The sequence below is a fragment of the Trematomus bernacchii genome, unplaced genomic scaffold, assembly GCF_902827165.1.
Source record: "Trematomus bernacchii unplaced genomic scaffold, fTreBer1.1, whole genome shotgun sequence".
NCBI lineage: Eukaryota > Metazoa > Chordata > Actinopteri > Perciformes > Nototheniidae > Trematomus > Trematomus bernacchii.
In genome coordinates, this window is record NW_022987521.1 from 761,758 (window position 1) to 779,586 (window position 17,829).

Sequence of the window (17,829 nt, forward strand, 5' to 3'; positions counted from 1 at the left end):
CAGCCCCACCTAGTGTCAGCAGAAAGTATTACACATAATGATTACAAAAAATGCAAAGAGATGCAAAAAAATAAATAAAAAAATATATAAAATATATTTTAAGGTCATGTTTAATCATCTGATTCGTCTGTGCATTGCTGTTTTAGTCTGTGTTCTTCTAATTAGTGTCTACAGTGCCGTTTTGAGCCATGTGGGACAAAACCTGATCATGCCCCACCCTCTCACTGTCAAAGTGAACGGTGACTGTAAAAACTACACTGCGCATGCTCAGAGTATTTTTCAATGTAATGTGTGTGGCAAAAAAAAAAAGACCAAAGGGGCACTGAGCTGCCATCCCCACCATACGTCATCTCACATCATTCAGAGCTGATTGGCTGTAAGTACGTGTGCCGCGAAAAGTGTGGTGTGTGAAGAGGAGACAAGAGAGCTGCAGTGACGCGTCCTAAAACCAGGAAGTAAGCTGCAAAAAAGCAATGAGGTTTCTCTATAGGATTTTAGAAAATAGCTCGAAATAAGATCTGTGGGAAACGTACCTGTTAGATAAATGCACGTTTTGTTCAGCCGGATAACATCCACATGTCTACCCTACTTTTATAATTTTTTTATCATAAATCTATCGATTAGATTTATGATAGACTTTTGAAACGAAGATAAGGAGGACTTTTACAAAAAAGTAATAGAAATGTTTGTCCAGAAGGATAGGCAAATGGACTTCATCTTCAAGTCAAGGTAAGACCGCAATTTTTTGAAAATGGGATCTTACTAAGAGAGAACAATTCAATATTTAAATGATAAAATTACATTTTTTGGGTATCCTTTTGTTGAACTGTCTGTTTAAAATTAATCGAAGCATCAGACAAAAAAAGCTTTTGAAAATAATATTATATTTTGGTTTAGGTCAAAATATAATATTTGTAAACCTGAAGAGTCAGTGCCAGTGCCTCACCAGCCATGAACCTCACTGCACGTCACTGCAGAAGCTTATATATAGACATCTACGTTTTTTGTGCCCCACCACTTTTGTACATATAAAAACGCCACTGAGTATGAGGCTTGGCAGACCGTCTTTATGTGTGCTTGGAATGAGAGGAGTCCAGTTTCACACCTAGGCTCGTTACAAGTGGGGAGAGGGGAATGGAGTGGCCATTGATGCTGATATGAGGGATATCAGGGATATGAGGGATATCAGGTTCATAAAATGTTTTTATGAACCACACAGCTTCTGGTCTTCCAAGACCCGACCGGACAAAAAGACGTGGTGCAGGCACGAAACATACTACCAATAGAAATACATTGCTTTTAAAGTCGTCCTGTGTGACACGAAAAAAAAGCAAAAATCGTGTTGGTGAACACGAATCAATAGATTAAATGAATTTCGTGACTATAACACGAAATGCCGTGAGACTGGGTTGACATTACATGGTAGCTAACGTTCACTATCTAACTTGTTAGCTAGCTTACGTTAGCTACCGAGCTATAAATCTAGCTAACACGTTTAAGCTAACTGGTAGCTATGGCCATATTGGTGGCTCTCATAATTGAAATTAAAAATATTATTTAACACCCTCAGTTAGACTTGCAGTGTGGACATGTGGCTACCGTTCTGGCAATGAAATCCATTTATAATATAATATATATATTTAATATTTAATTTAATCTCGTACAGCCAAGAGCTCCAAACATCGCTGTAATTTCCCAAATATGTGTTATTTGGATAACCTTATCACATATTGGTAATCCAAATTGTTAGTTCTTAGTTTTCAGTAAAAGGTTTTGTTGTAGGCTACTGAGATGTGTAATATAGCTGTTAGAGCTGCTATAGTCAGATTCTGATCAGGCAATGGTTAAACTAACCTTCCGTTAACCTTCATGTGACAAAAACAAGAAAACTGCATGTCTCAATTTATGCCTTTGTAATTGGTTGTACTGTTTCCCTACAACATTTCACGAGTCTGGGGCTAAGCCGAAGCCCCTGAAAGAAAGAGCGTAGATATGGACGTTGAGTTTATTGGACTTCAGAGAGAAATGAAACAGTCAAAGAGATCTTTGGGAGCTGTAGCCTATAGCTCTGCTGCATACAGAGAATATAATAATATCATATTAAGATTCTTAGAGAGTTTTCTAACGGCAGATTAAGAACAGTCTTTAGACCCCACAGGAGACCGTTGGCTTTGATTAGCTCCAACTTCTTATTTTCTGAGCCAAAGCCAGAACTAGCCAGTAGCTATCAGTGCTTTTTAGTATTCAAACTCCCAGCTGGGCCACAACCCAGACGCCCTTTATTTCTAACTTGGAGCAAGACTTTATAATTGCATTGTATATCACCAGTGAAAGCCAGGCAATCAGAAGAGGCATGAGACGGTCCTCCCATTTCATCGTAATTCCATTCAGATGACTGCATTTAGTTCAGCATTATTCTCTTGCAGGCCTCATGCTCCCTAATTACAAAACTCAGACTGTAATATGCATCTTAAATAGACTACATTAATACAAAAAAAAGTGTTGGCTAATGCTTTTCTTTTATGGTAGGAGTTCAAGAGAGCTCTAATTGGAATTAGAATAAGAGATGTATAGGCTCTATTATCAGCTTTAATCTTTGTGTGCTGTGCACTTCAATTAGAAACTCAACAGCAACATAAAACCGTGTTTTTCGACTGTTGTGCTGTGTTATAACATTGTGACTTTACTCTTGAGTTTCAGGGTACAAGTAAACAATCACCACCTGCATCAAGTTCTGACAAGTTCATTCTTACATGACTATTTTGAATGAACTACATTGATGAATTACATTACAACACACCACGAGAACTCTTTACTTCTTAGTTATTGGCCTTGAACATCCAATCCAAGTCTTTGTTTCTTTAGTTTTTCTTCAGACGGAAAAAGGTTCAAAGACAGAGCGCTGGACCTCAGAGAAAATGTCAGGAAGTAAACGTTAACAGGAACAGCAGAAGAAGTCAGACAGGAAGTAAACACTAAAGGGAACAGCAGAAGAAGACAGACAGGAGGTAAACACAAAAGGGAACAGCAGAAGAAGACAGACAGGAAGTAAACACTAAAGGGAACAGCAGAAGAAGACAAACAGGAAGTAAACACTAAAGGGAACAGCAGAAGAAGACAGAGGAAGTAAATACTAGATGGATCAATAGAAAAAGACAGACAGGAAGTAAACACTAAAGGGAACAACAGAACCAATGGTGTTTTTTTAAAGCTCAAGAGGATACAGACAGAAACTTAAAGGATGTCATTTAAAGACTGTCTGCAGGGGAAGGAAATAAGTCACATTCATTCACAAAAAAAATGGAGAGAGAGAGAGAGAGAGAGAGAGAGAGAGAGAGAGAGAGAGAGAGAGAGAGAGAGAGAGAGAGAGAGAGAGAAGAGAGAGAGAGAGAGAGAGGAAGACCAGAGGGGTAAGAATGACAGAAGATTGAGAACAGAGTGATGGCGGAGACGAGAGAGGAGATAAAAGTCGCTGAGGGGCCGACTCTGTTACCATCCATCTCCTCTGAGCTGCTGCAGAGAGAGAGAAGTCACCCGCCCGGCCATCAGGCACTTATTGACAGCACTGCAGCAGCCACTCACACTCACACACACACACACACACACACACACACACACACACACACACACACACACACACACACACACACACACACACACACACACACACACACACACACACACACACAGTACAACAGCAATTACGACAGGCTTAGTGCTTGCAGGCAGGCCGCAGGGGGAATTGAGCTCCAACACTCCCTATTAGAGAAGTTAATTTTGTTGTTTGTGTTGCAAATATTTATGTTTCATGGATGTGAAATATTCAGTTTGTCTTGGAGAGATGACAACGTCTTTTTCGTTTATGGTCATCATGCCTCCAGCCCAAATATCTGGAGCGATTTTCATACCAACTAATTGCTGCTTTCCACTAACGAAACTTAACGACCGACAAAAATGGTCCAATCCACAGAGCATAACCAAAACATTCTACATTTTTTGTCACATTGGTTTGTAAAAGACATTTGAACCCAAGGCACCACCAAGATACTTGCTTTTTTAGGTTACAAGACAATAGAGCGTTGCAGTAACGAGTCTTGAAACCCGGAAAAGAGTCAACGTGTTTGTATTTAGAAGCCTGAAATAAGGTCTTTGGTTAACACAAGCTGATGATATTCTAATGTTTTGTTCCACGTCATAAAATAGGTCAGTAAACGCCCCACTGGTGAATCTCCAATGCTCCAAATCAAAGTGTTGAAAGGCGATGACATTGCCTTGTTGAACCTGCAGAAACTGCACATGAGCAGCTCTAACCACTGTTCACTACATGTTCAACACTCATCATCGTGTTTTTCTCCTGCCTCACACATCACCTGACCACCCACCTGATCCCAGAAGCTGTTTCCTCATTAGCTACCTGGTATATTTAGCCCTCGTTCAGTCTCTCCACGCCACTCGTCCGCCTGCCTTTGACCTTTGGTGCTGTTTCTCAGGTGGACTGATCTTTTCTGTCAATCTCTTGATCAAGTATTTACCCTGCTCTGCCTCTGTTGTCTGCATTTGTGCCCAAAATACTATTTCGAAGAGGATAAGGATTAGCCTGAAGGACACATCTTCATGGAGTGTATCTTTTGACGGATCTCAATCCTGAACTGGGACACAACTTATTGCCTTTCCTTACTCTGATCTAAATCCTCCATTCTCTCTTCTTAAGGGAAAAACACATCAGCCATGACATAAAACAGTCCTCTTAAAGTCGCTCTATTCTGCACATTTTCAGGTGTATATCAGTATGTAGTGTCTCTACTTTAAAGAGTCCTCTCCTGCTGATGTTCAGGTGTATATCAGTATGTAGTGTCTCTACTTTAAAGAGTCCTCTCCTGCTGATGTTCAGGTGTATATCAGTATGTAGTGTCTCTACTTTAAAGAGTCCTCTCCTGCTGATGTTCAGGTGTATATCAGTATGTAGTGTCTCTACTTTAAAGAGTCCTCTCCTGCTGATGTTCAGGTGTATATCAGTATGTAGTGTCTCTACTTTAAAGAGTCCTCTCCTACTGATGTTCAGGTGTATATCAGTATGTAGTGTCTCTACTTTAAAGAGTCCTCTCCTGCTGATGTTCAGGTGTATATCAGTATGTAGTGTCTCTACTTTAAAGAGTCCTCTCCTACTGATGTTCAGGTGTTTATCAGTATGTAGTGTCTCTACTTTAAAGAGTCCTCTTCTGCTGATGTTCAGGTGTATATCAGTATGTAGTGTATCTACTTTAAAGAGTCCTCTCCTGCTGATGTTCAGGTGTATATCAGTATGTAGTGTCTCTACTTTAAAGAGTCCTCTCTTGCTGATGTTCAGGTGTATATCAGTATGTAGTGTCTCTACTTTAAAGAGTCCTCTCCTGCTGATGTTCAGGTGTGTATCAGTATGTAGTGTCTCTACTTTAAAGAGTCCTCTCCTGCTGATGTTCAGGTGTATATCAGTATGTAGTATCTCTACTTTAAAGAGTCCTCTCCTGCTGATGTTCAGGTGTATATCAGTATGTAGTGTCTCTACTTTAAAGAGTCCTCTCCTGCTGATGTTCAGGTGTATATCAGTATGTAGTGTCTCTACTTTAAAGAGTCCTCTCCTACTGATGTTCAGGTGTTTATCAGTATGTAGTGTCTCTACTTTAAAGAGTCCTCTTCTGCTGATGTTCAGGTGTATATCAGTATGTAGTGTCTCTACTTTAAAGAGTCCTCTCCTGCTGATGTTCAGGTGTATATCAGTATGTAGTGTCTCTACTTTAAAGAGTCCTCTCCTGCTGATGTTCAGGTGTATATCAGTATGTAGTGTCTCTACTTTAAAGAGTCCTCTCCTGCTGATGTTCAGGTGTATATCAGTATGTAGTGTCTCTACTTTAAAGAGTCCTCTCCTGCTGATGTTCAGGTGTATATCAGTATGTAGTGTCTCTACTTTAAAGAGTCCTCTCCTGCTGATGTTCAGGTGTATATCAGTATGTAGTGTCTCTACTTTAAAGAGTCCTCTCCTGCTGATATTCAGGTGTATATCAGTATGTAGTGCTATCATGCAAAATGCACTTTTTGATGTCTTTTAAATATGTGTCCCCGGTGTGTCAGGGAACTCACACAGTGTCAGAAAATGAAACCCTCTCTCCTTTCCTCAGATTTGAAAATGCAGGCCATTAATATGCACAAAAACCTAGGAAAGAGAAACCCCCAGAAAACAGAACAGGGTCTCTTTAAAGAGTCCAGCACACAGAGGACGTAAACCAAGCTAAAGTCAGCTGGAAAAAGCCAATCCAAGGACTGTTGGACAATACAGAGAAAGTACACGTTATGATACCGTGTGTGGTATTTTTTGTGGTATATGTTTTTTAATGTTTGGCTTTGAGTAATGTCCTCTAGGGTCTGTTGTATTTGCCTCCCATCTTCCTCTCTTTCTCTCTCTCCTGTCTGATGTTGATCCAGTATTCCTCCTTCCTCTTCCTCTTCTATTTTAATTCCTACTCTCGCTCATTTCCAAACCTCATTCTGTCCGGACCAACGTATACATCAAAGCGGCGCTATAAAGATGCGGTGCAGCCAGCATGGAGGGCATATTGGCAGAACTATAATGGAGGCAACGATTTATGGTCCGAATCAGGTGTGTGTATGCATTTCTGTGAGGGTGTTCGTTTGAGGAATCGCTCTCTGGGATCTGATGGACTTTTCCTAATTTAGATTGGACATGGGAGTGGAGAGAGAAAGAAGGACCGTGGTGTGAAATCTAAAGATGAAGGTGGAAGAAGCAGCATGTGTCTTTTTATATTGCTTTATCATTTTGAGTTGTTTGGAAATCTCTAGGATTGTTTTACAGATTCAAACAGCATTAAGGGGCTTTGCAGAAAGAGCCTACATCTTCTTCAAAGAGGGAACAGAAAAACACTTCAGATCTGTTCCCTCCAACAAGCATTTTCTGTCTCTGTCTGCAGGATTAAAGAAAAACTACTAACCCAACTTTAATGAAACTTGGTGGGATGGTGTAACACGGGCCAAGGAAGAAACCCATTACATGTTGAAGCAGATCTGAATCATGGGGCTGGTACACACATTTTGTTAACATTGTGAGATAAGAAACTTTTTTTGGGGTGTCTGAATAATTGGAAAAGTGGTTCTGACCTCACCGGGGATATTCTTTAACACTCAGTGAGGTCAGAACAACTTTAGAGAGAGCCATCACGGTTAAACTAAACTAAAAGTACTGATTGTGCAGAATTGCCATTTTGCAGTTAATGTATTTGATATCATTGGATTATAGTGATATAAGCCATTCATCATTTATTTGACGGTTTATCATTTTTATTATTTATAACATCTTGCATAGAATTGCAAAGTAAGTTTACACATACTAGAAATTTGCTTTGGTGTATATGATGCATACTTAACCACAATAAGAGGAACTAAATTGAACATATAAATAAATAATTAAAACCTGATATATAACTATTTTAAACGCTATTATAAATACCATTATGAAAATCAAAAATATTATAAGAAATATTTACAAAAAACATCAATGTACAGAAATATTTTTTGAAAAATGTACTCTGAAAATAAAATATATGCATATCTGATTGTTGTCAAATGATGTAATGCAATACAAAATTGAGTTGTGTAGAAGTATGAAGTAAAAGTACCTCAAAAGTGTACAGTACTTCAGCAAATGTACTTAGTTACTTTCCAAAACAGCACATTTCATATAAGCATTGTGAAGTAACTCCGTCCTGCTAACCTGTATTTGGACCTTTAAGGCCACAGATACTCTCATTAATTTCTTTATTGTTAAAATGTTAAAAATAAATGCTCACCAGATGCTCCGACATCTTCTCAGTGACCTCTGAACTGGGAAAAAATACCCCAGATGAGAGGGTATGACCTCCTCTATGAGACTAAAGCTAAAGGTGCATTCAGGTTAAGTGTCCAGATTGCTAACAAGAAAACACGTGGATTTTTACGACTGATTCTGATATTTACAGCCTGCAGTGGATTCTTTATTGGCCCTGATAGAGTGATTGAAGACAACCTGAGCAGGTGGGAAATGCAACAAAATAGAGATTTACTGAAGTGTATTATGTAAGACAACATACCAATGTGACCTTAGAAAAGAAGAAACCAAGATATTTAGGATCAGAAATGATTTTATTGATAGTAAAACCTGTTTTTCATGAAGCATATTCAGGCTGTACACCAACACTGAAACACATGAGCACACACCACAGTTTAAAAAGGCAGGAATACAATCTGAGCTGACAGGAAATGCTCCGTTTTAGTTGAACACACACAGTTAAGATATCCAATACAAAGAGGAGGGATGGATGGATGACATTGAGAGAAGATGGAAATAAAAGGCGACTCCCTGGTCAGTCAATCGCTCTACGGTTCATTTGAATACTTGTCTCGTGTGTTCCCGTAGATTTTGTTTATTGTTTGTACTGTGTGGCCCCGCTTTGCTGCAAAACCTCATTTCAAGGACAATAAAGTCTCAAACTAGATTTGGTGCGAGAGACAGAAGAAGAGGTGAAGTGCTAAAGGTGAGTCGTTGAATAATGGAAGACTTCGGGAGGAGGGAGAGCGAAGGAGTGACGGACAGATGGAGATAAAGGTGAGGGAAGAGCGAGAGAGAGAGCAAAGGAGGGCAGTTTCAGGAAGAGATGGAGAATCAAATCAAGGTTTATTTATAAAGCACATTTAAAAGCGATTTTTGGTCGGGCCAAAGTGCTGTACATGTAATAAATACTACAATCATAAAAACACATTACTACAATCACAATAAAAGACAATAAATTACAACAGATATATAAAATAAAAAATAAATAAAAAATAAAAAAATTAGCTCAAGTGTGGAAAGCTGTGCTGTGTGTGACATCAAGGCAAGTTTTTTAATTTTTGCCATGTTCAGTTCTTGTTTTCCTCGTCATGCTAAGATATTTATGCCGTTTAGATTCAGTTATTTATGTTAAGTCATGTCTTGTGGTTCAAGTGTTAACAGGTTAAATACAATATAGTACACATTGGAATGATTTCTTACTTACCACAACTATATTAAATAGATAAAGGTGTGCTCTCTCTGTCTCTGTCTCTGTCTCTCTCTCTCTCTCTGTCTCGCTCGCTCACAGAGGCTGTGTGCTCCTCCGTGGCGATGACGGCTTGCGTTAAAATAAATAAATACACATATTTGTAAAGTGGGGGGACACAAACGGGATTTCGAAAAGTGGGGGGGACTGTCCCCAGTGGAAATTACGGCATGCGTGTGTGTGCGTCAAGTGCAAAAAATATGCAGTTGCAATACACACACAGTAAAACTCTGCCCCTCATGTGCTGTATAGGCTGGCATGACTAGGCTGTGTTCAATGGGGGCTGATGTGTTGTGTAGATTCTGCCAGAAGGAAAGGTTAAACTCCTTATGAAGCGGTGAGGTGTTGGAGACCCCTGATCTAGAGAATTCGAACAGCTCTTATCATGGCTGCCACTGAGGTACTTCCGGGTCATTTCACTCCATTAGGAAGGTTCCTAAGATAAACTGCAACCCTCGTCTCCCTTTGTTTTCTTTTCCAGTTCGTCTTGTGTATGTCATGTAAAGAGAGCCAGCGTTTACCAAGCAGAGGTGGGAAGTAACTAAGTACATTTACCCAAGTACTGAACTCAAGCACAATTTTAGAGGTTTTACTTTACTTGAGTATTTCCATGTTATGCTTCTTTGTACTTCTACTCCACTACAGTTCAGAGATAAATGGTGTACTTTCTATCCACTACATGTATTTAATACCTTTTTATATCATATTTGATTCTAAGAGAGATGGTGAGTATAGACAGCATCCAGGTTTACCCTCTCCTGTGGTTCTCAGTGACCTCGAGCTGATAGGAATCAGTCTGAGATCCGACCTCAGGGTTGAGGCTTGATAAAACCACCTCCTCACACACCTCCTCACAGAAAAACCAATAACAGAAATGTGAATATAAAGATCTAATCCTGTGCATAATGGTAGCTTTGCCTTACACTCCTCCCTCCTGCAGCTTTGTAAATGCTTGTCGTGTTTTTAATAAAATGTTCCTCCGTCGAACAGGACAGGAATACAAATCTCTCTCTCCGTTCAGCGGGCGCGGCTGGATGGCTGCAGTTAGCATGCTAATGCTGGGTTTAATTCAAATGTGTATAAACAACAGCAGTGATCAGTATACTATTGCATACACACACACGCACACACACACACGCACGCACGCACGCACACACACACACACACACACACACACACACACACACACACACACACACACACACACACACACACACACACACAGTATCACATTATACTTGCAACAACCTTATTTGTCGTACCCCTTACGGATACGTAATTCCAAAGTTTATGGAACTTGAAAACTGAAATTTACTTTGTCAAATTCTACTATAAAGAGGCCCCATAATGCTAATGTTCAAGTGTATATCAGTAGTGTCTCTATTTTAAAGATGTACTACATTTTCTAGCCTGCTAAAAGTCACCAGATCCTGATCTGTAGCTCTGCTGTTAACATTCCTTACTTATGTTGTCTTTGAGCTGCAGGCTTTGGGAACACTGTGCTACAGACATATATATGAATAACTCTAAACACACACATACATCATACAAACCCAGACTTATAAATACTAATATTGTCAAGAAACACACAAACAACACACACACTCGGTCAAGGGCGAGGAGCTGTGACACAGAGGCGCTGATGCAGCTTAATGACCAGAATAATTTACAGTAAAGCGTTATACTTCCACACACACACACACACACACACACACACACACACACACACACACACACACACACACACACACACACACACACACACACACACACACACACACACACACACACACACACACACACACATATTCTCACACTCCACCACCCACAGAGCTTAGCCTCCACTCTGCCTCAGATCACATGAATCTTTTAAAGGATCACTTTTATTACGCTATTTGTGAACAATAACGGCGCAGTGAGTAATACCTCGTCCGTCTCAGAGCAGATATTCAAACCGGGGCAGTTTATTTGAGTGTGCACGCTGCAGCCGTGCACATATTTACTGAATGGCAATTACGTTTCAGCACGGTTGTTGGTTTGCATTTGAAGATGAGGACGTGATGCACAGATCTGACAGCGAGGACACTTTGCTGCAGACGTTAATGTCCTCACTGCAGTTTCACAGCTCTGAACAAAGGGAAGCTGTAGAGCTGGAGAACATGACACAAACACAGGAAATCTTTTGTTATCCCACATATTTACTTGATATACATTTAGTTGAAAGTTATGTTTGCTATTTTGTATATATCTAGGCTTAACCTGTTAAGCCCTGAGCCTGTTTTTCAGGTCTCAGGCTCGAAAATGACATTCCCAGAACAAATGACCATATCTTCCCTTCTAAAAGGGTTAAATTAATAATCTTTTTTCTCAAAGTAATGATAAACCTGTGAGTTGGATGTAGAAAAGTCAGAATCAATATAGATGTTTTTTATTTTAAAGAAAATTCAGATTTTACATAGTAAAAAACTGTAAATTATAGTGTCCGTCCAAAAATTATTTTTTACAGATAGTGAAAACTACCCTTGGATGATGGGTTAGTAGACTAAAAGCTTTAGGAATCCAAAGTACAACATATAATAAGTACCCTGTATCAAGATTGATGCAAAACAAGTGACATTTGACCTTTTTAGAGAGATTTAGCAAAAAGAAACCACTTCTGGGGTCATTTGGGTGGATTTTCCATATCTCTGGCCCCCCTTGCTCGATTTTGATGGTTGACACCTCTTTCTGACCGTTAGAGCCAATAGAATTGAAGGGGGAGTCTCCCACACACACGTTGTGAAGAGAAAAGGTGGGGGCTCTGCGCATGTAATTTTCCATCAGAGTGGACCTATGTCTAGCTTTGACATCTGGAAACGGAAAAGCAGTTTTATTGCTTATGGATTATCAGAAATCATTTCAAAGGGACACAGACACATTAGATTAACCTATGGATTAACTTCAGCAGCGTTTTTATCGTTTTAATGCCATTGAAGACCACTTTGGAGAGACTACAGAGCCAAGGTAAAAATGTTAGCATTTTTAGCTACCTAGCGTCACCTGTTTTGATGTACGTTTTTGCTTATAACGTCGCAAATACGTATAATTCAGTGGTAATGTCGGTGTCAATAGATTCTGTGTCACCTCACGATGTGAATCGATGTGTTGGATGTGGTGAAAAGATAAATAATAAGGTTTTGTGAGTGATTTTCGGTGCAGTAAAAAGGGCGAGGAGCTGTGACACAGAGGCGCTGATGCAAACAAAAAAACTCGAAAATGGTGCAATCAGGCACGATCAAAAAAAAGAAAAGTAGCAAACAAAACTAAATGAAAACAGGAAGACTCGGAGGACAGACCAGGGACATCAAGGACAACACCAACAACCAAACCATGGGGAAAAAAGATGACGAACTGACAGAGAACACAAGGGTAATCACAAGACAAGACACAGCTGAGGTGAAACACAGGCAACAGGTGAACACAATCAGACAGGAGAGAAAACACAGAGACAGGGGGTGTTTCTCAATGTCGAGGAAGGCTCCTCCAGAGCCACTATTTCAAGGATGCTACGTCATCGAGTCCCGCCGAAGGACTGTTCCAATGTCCAGGATCCTTGAAATTCTACCGAGGCCGGCGTCGTTCGTTGCGGGAAATTTCGAGGCTGCACATGTGTATCTTCCGCGGTCTTAAAATACTTGTGTTTTTTCAAAACCTTTTTTGGTTAATTCTTAGTTATTTTGTGTCTGTTGTGGCATTATGTTATTCTGTAAAGTAGTTTGGCATTATATTGTAGTCATTCTAAGTCTCTGTACTCACTTTTGAGTCGTTTTGTAGTCTTTTTGAGTCTCTGTACAATTATTTTGTCTCTTTGAGGTCATTTTGATTTTGAAAGTCTGTATCAAACACATTGAAAGACCTACTTTCTGACACTACAGTCTTTTTTATTATTAAAAAAGGTTGGATGCGGACAAAAAATTATCAAACCATTCACTGTGACTTAGATGATCCTGAACAACACACACACACACACACACACACACACACACACACACACACACACACACACACACACACACACACACACACACACACACACACACACACACACACACACACACAGCTACACTGCTTGATGTCTCGAGCAAACACTGTTTTTGAAAAGTTAATCATGTCCCTGTCGCAACTAAAGTTCATTCATAAATAAAGAATGAGTTCACCTCCACTGAGTCTGTGCCTTGGTACTAAAACCGTTTATGAGCTTGATGAACTTCAATCTTTTTTTTTAATTGTTTTAACGTCTCTACAGTTTTGGTCAAACACAATTGACTGCTGACAGAAAAGGGTTTTACGATAGATGAAATTACCTGCACCTTTAATTGATTAGCAGAAATGGAAGCGCCTTACTACAGGATTAAATTATGTAGTGATGACATTTTGGACACGTAACTGCAACTACACTTTGCAGAGGGTAAGGACTGCAAGGTGGTTATTGTAGTTTGTAATACGTGTCTTTAGTGTGAAAACTGTCTCGTAGTCATTTTGATTATCTTTGTTATCATTTTGATTATATAATGTGTCAACTTAGAAACTCCTAAGGGGACTTTCTTTAAAATTGGCAAAAACGTTCATTGGGACTGAAGGATAGCATTTGTTGGAAAAAGTCCTGACAAAACATGTATTTGGCCATAATTCATGATAACTTCACACAAATGTCTAAACATTTTGGACAAAGATGGATGGAAACTGCAATTAGACCTTGTGTAAGAGAACAAGAACAAGAAGTTGGTTATTTAATAGGTTTCTATAGTCTGAAAACGGTCTCGTTGTAGTCATTTGGAATAGCTTTGTCGTTCTTTAGTCACTGTGTAGTCATTTCGAGTCTCCAAAATGTTTGGTTATTTTGAGTCTCTTTGTAGTCCTTTAGTCACTGTGCAGTCATTTTGAGTCTCTTTGTAGTTCTTTAGTCACTGTGTAGTCATTTTGAGTCTCTTTGTAGTCCTTATGAGCCTCTTTGAAGTTAATTTGAGTTTGTTTGTAGTTATTTTGAGTCTCTTTGTTGTTCTTTAGTCTTTTTGTAGTTTTGGAGGGTAACAATTACAAGGTGGTAATTCTCTAGTTTTTGTTAGGTTGCTATAGTTTGAAGAATGTCCAGAACAGCAATAAAAACACCACTGAAATAAAAGGATGAAGGACTGGACGAGGGAGAATGTGATTTAAAGCGAGTAATAGAGAAAGTTCAAGACCAGAAAAAAGACCTTCTGAGAGAAAATGGCGTGAATGAAGTTGATTGAATCTTCACACGCCAGAACATGTTGAGTCTCTTTGTAGTTCAATAGTCTCTTTGTAGATATTTTGAGTCTCTTTGTAGGAGTCTCTTTGTATGAGTCTCTTTGTAGACGTTTTGATTCTCTTTGTACTCATTTTGAGGAAAAGTTGAACGTCTTTTGGAGTGCAAGGTGATAATTCTAGTTTTTGTTAGGTTTCTATAGTTTGAAAACTGTCCAGAACAGCATGAAAAGGATGAAGGACTGGAAGAGGGAGAATGTGATTTAAAGTGAGTAATAGAGAAAGTTCATGACGTTCAGTAAAGTAGATTGAGTCTTCATACGCCAGCAAATGTTGAGTCTCTTTGTAGTTCTTTTGAGTCTCTTTGTAGTTCTTTAGTCTCTTTGTAGTCATTTTGAGTTTCTTTTTGGACATTTGGATTCATTTTGTACTCATTTTCAGAGATGGGGTCGTTACTCAAAAAAAGTAATATATTACATATTACTTTTTAAAAAAAGTAATATATTACTTTACTTCGTTACTCTCTACATAAAGTAATGCGTTACTTTACTCGTTACTTTACTCGTTACTTTACTCGTTAATTTACTCGCAGGGCCGCCCCTCCCTACAGGCAGATCACGCAGACTGCGGAGGGTGCTTCATTTTGCGGAGGGAGCCTAATCTGAAGCGCAAATGTGGCGCACCTGGAGGTTACTTTACTCAACATCCTCACTCTGGATTTGGAGGTCCTCCTTAGCTATTAGCTTCACGTTACTTTGTAAGGCGTTACACCCAACTCTGCTCATTTTGAGGAAAACTTGAACGATTGTTGGAGTGCAAGGTGGTAATTCTAGTTTTTGTTAGGTTTCTATAGTTTGAAAACTGTCCAGAACAGCATGAAAAGGATGAAGGACTGGAAGAGGGAGAATGTGATTTAAAGCGAGTAATAGAGTAAGTTCATGACCAGAAAAAAGACCTTCTGAGAGAAAATGGCGATTAATAAAGTTGATTGAGTCTTCACACGCCAGCAGGCAGCTGAAGCCAGTCTCAGAAAGTCTCTGAAGCAGCAAGTGGACACACAGCAGAGGAAGAAGAAGAAGAAGAGGAGGAGGAGGAGGGTGACATCATTTGTGAAACTGTCAGAGCGATCACATCACCAAACTCCCTGACCTTTGGGAGCCAGCCTTAAAGAGTTTCCCCTCCTCTCCGTGTGACGGACGGCTGTCTAATCTGCTCTCAGACGACTCACTCAGCCTCAGGTAGCTGGCCTCAGATCAGACCTTTCTCATCTGTTGGCTGATTTCTGCCTGATTTCTTTCATTTATACTCTGTCATATGTTCAGAGATGGCAAAAGTACACACATCCTTTTCTCAGGTAGAAGTACAGATACTCGTGTTTAAAAATACTCTGGTAAAAGTAGAAGTACTGACTAAACTTCTTTACTCAAGTAAAAGTAAAGAAGTATGGGCTTTGAAATGTACTTCAGTAAAAAGTACCCATAACTAGCAGCTGTTTTAAAGAGTACCTGACCTCCCTTTATTTTAATAGAACAATAATGTCATTGTTAGCTAATGAATGTTTCCATGCTGAACAACGGCAACATGACAACGTTTTCATTGGTCCCTCTTCTTTAGAGAAGACCAGGAAATGATGGATACACGGATCGTGTTCAAATCAATAGGCACGCAATGACTCTAAATAATAATGATCACGCCACCAAACACACATTCAAACTAAAGGAACCAGCCTGTTTGGGAAATGTGAGAAGTAGAAAGTACAGGTATTTGGGTTCAACATGTAAGAAGTAGAAAGTACAGGTATTTGAGTTCAACATGTAAGAAGTAGAAAGTACAGGTATTTGTGTTCAACATGTAAGAAGTAGAAAGTAAAAAGTTGTTAGAAAAATAAGTAGTGGAGTAAAGTACTGATACCAGAAAAATGTACTTAATTAGAGTAACAAAGTATTTGTACTCCACTACTACCCACCTCTGAATATGCTGTACTCTTTTTAGTGGACCTGATATTTCCAGTGGCCTTGTGAAGAAGAGAAGATTTAAGGGTTAGTAATGGAGACTTTAATCATTCAGATGCAAGTACGTTTATGCACTTATCAAGATGAGGAGAGGGGCTTTACCACAAGTCACTTAAAGTAACTAACATTTATGAAGTTAGTTATTAACTAAGATTTGCGAGCAGCACCACGTCTCAACCTCAACTCTAATCACCCGCTAAACTTCTTATAGTCAATACATCCGGCCTTGTTTGTCCCCAAATGTTGCAACCTCCCTTTCCCTTTCTTTCATTCAACTACCTTTCCTACCTCTGATTTACCTACATCCCCAAAACCCTACAACTATTCAGCACTCTGTACATCCCTTCGACCCTGACCCTTCATTCATTCATTTCACCTATATCCCTTTATCTCTCCTTCCCTAAATCCTCTTATCCCTCTCTCCCTCCCATAATTGCTCCCTACCTACATTCCTTCATCCTACCTTCAAATCTTCATCCCTCTTTCATCCCTTCCTTCCTCCCACCTCTCTACTTGCTTCATCGCTCCCTACATCCCATCATGCCTTCATCCCAACTTCACTTCATCCTTTCCTCCCTACATCCCTCCGTCCTTACATCCTTCTCTCTCTACATCCCTTCATCCCCCTTTCCTGCTACCCCTCACCTCCTTCTATGTAATCTGGTGCATAGTTTTTGTCCCATTTTAGGTACTTTTTTAATTCATTTTTTACATATTAGAATTAAAGTAATGCTTTTTTCATCAATATTTTCACGTTTTGCATCTTGCTAACATCTTACATCATGATTTTTAGAGCCGTATTCAAGGTTTTTTTCTATCGTCAATGTGACCGGGGGCCAGACTGTTCGAGTCGGTGAACATCTTCAAATTTGAACATGAAACCTTCAGGGACTTCTGTGAGGCTGAGTGCACAGATGTGATGAAATAGTTTTATTCTTTTGGTGGACCCTTTTAACCTACTTCTACCTCAGATAATGATTTCTGAAATTCCCAGAATACATTTCAACAACCTGGGAGCTCAGTTTCAGAAGGATCCATAGTGTTGATAGAAATCTCTTGAAATCTGAATGAAACATTGCCTCCTCATCCTGTCTTGTAGCTGCATTACATTACATTGGGTTCATTACTTGCTTTGGTTTAGGAAAAACATCATAGTTTGGCCTAAAATAAGTATGCCTGTGTATGATATGTAACATAATGTAAGGGTCCGTAGAGTACAAACCTTATCACTTTGCTTACACAGGCTAAGTCTGTTCAGATAAATGTGTTTAAAAATGTATAATTGGTTTCGAACTTCAGTCTCATGGTTTGGTTTGAACCATTCATCAATCATCACGCTCCCACCCACCCTAAATGGACTATATCGCTCTTTATAATCTCTACTTATAATTATAGTCATGCTTACTACATCTACTGAAGGTCACAGCCTTCTTCGTAAGCAACCATAT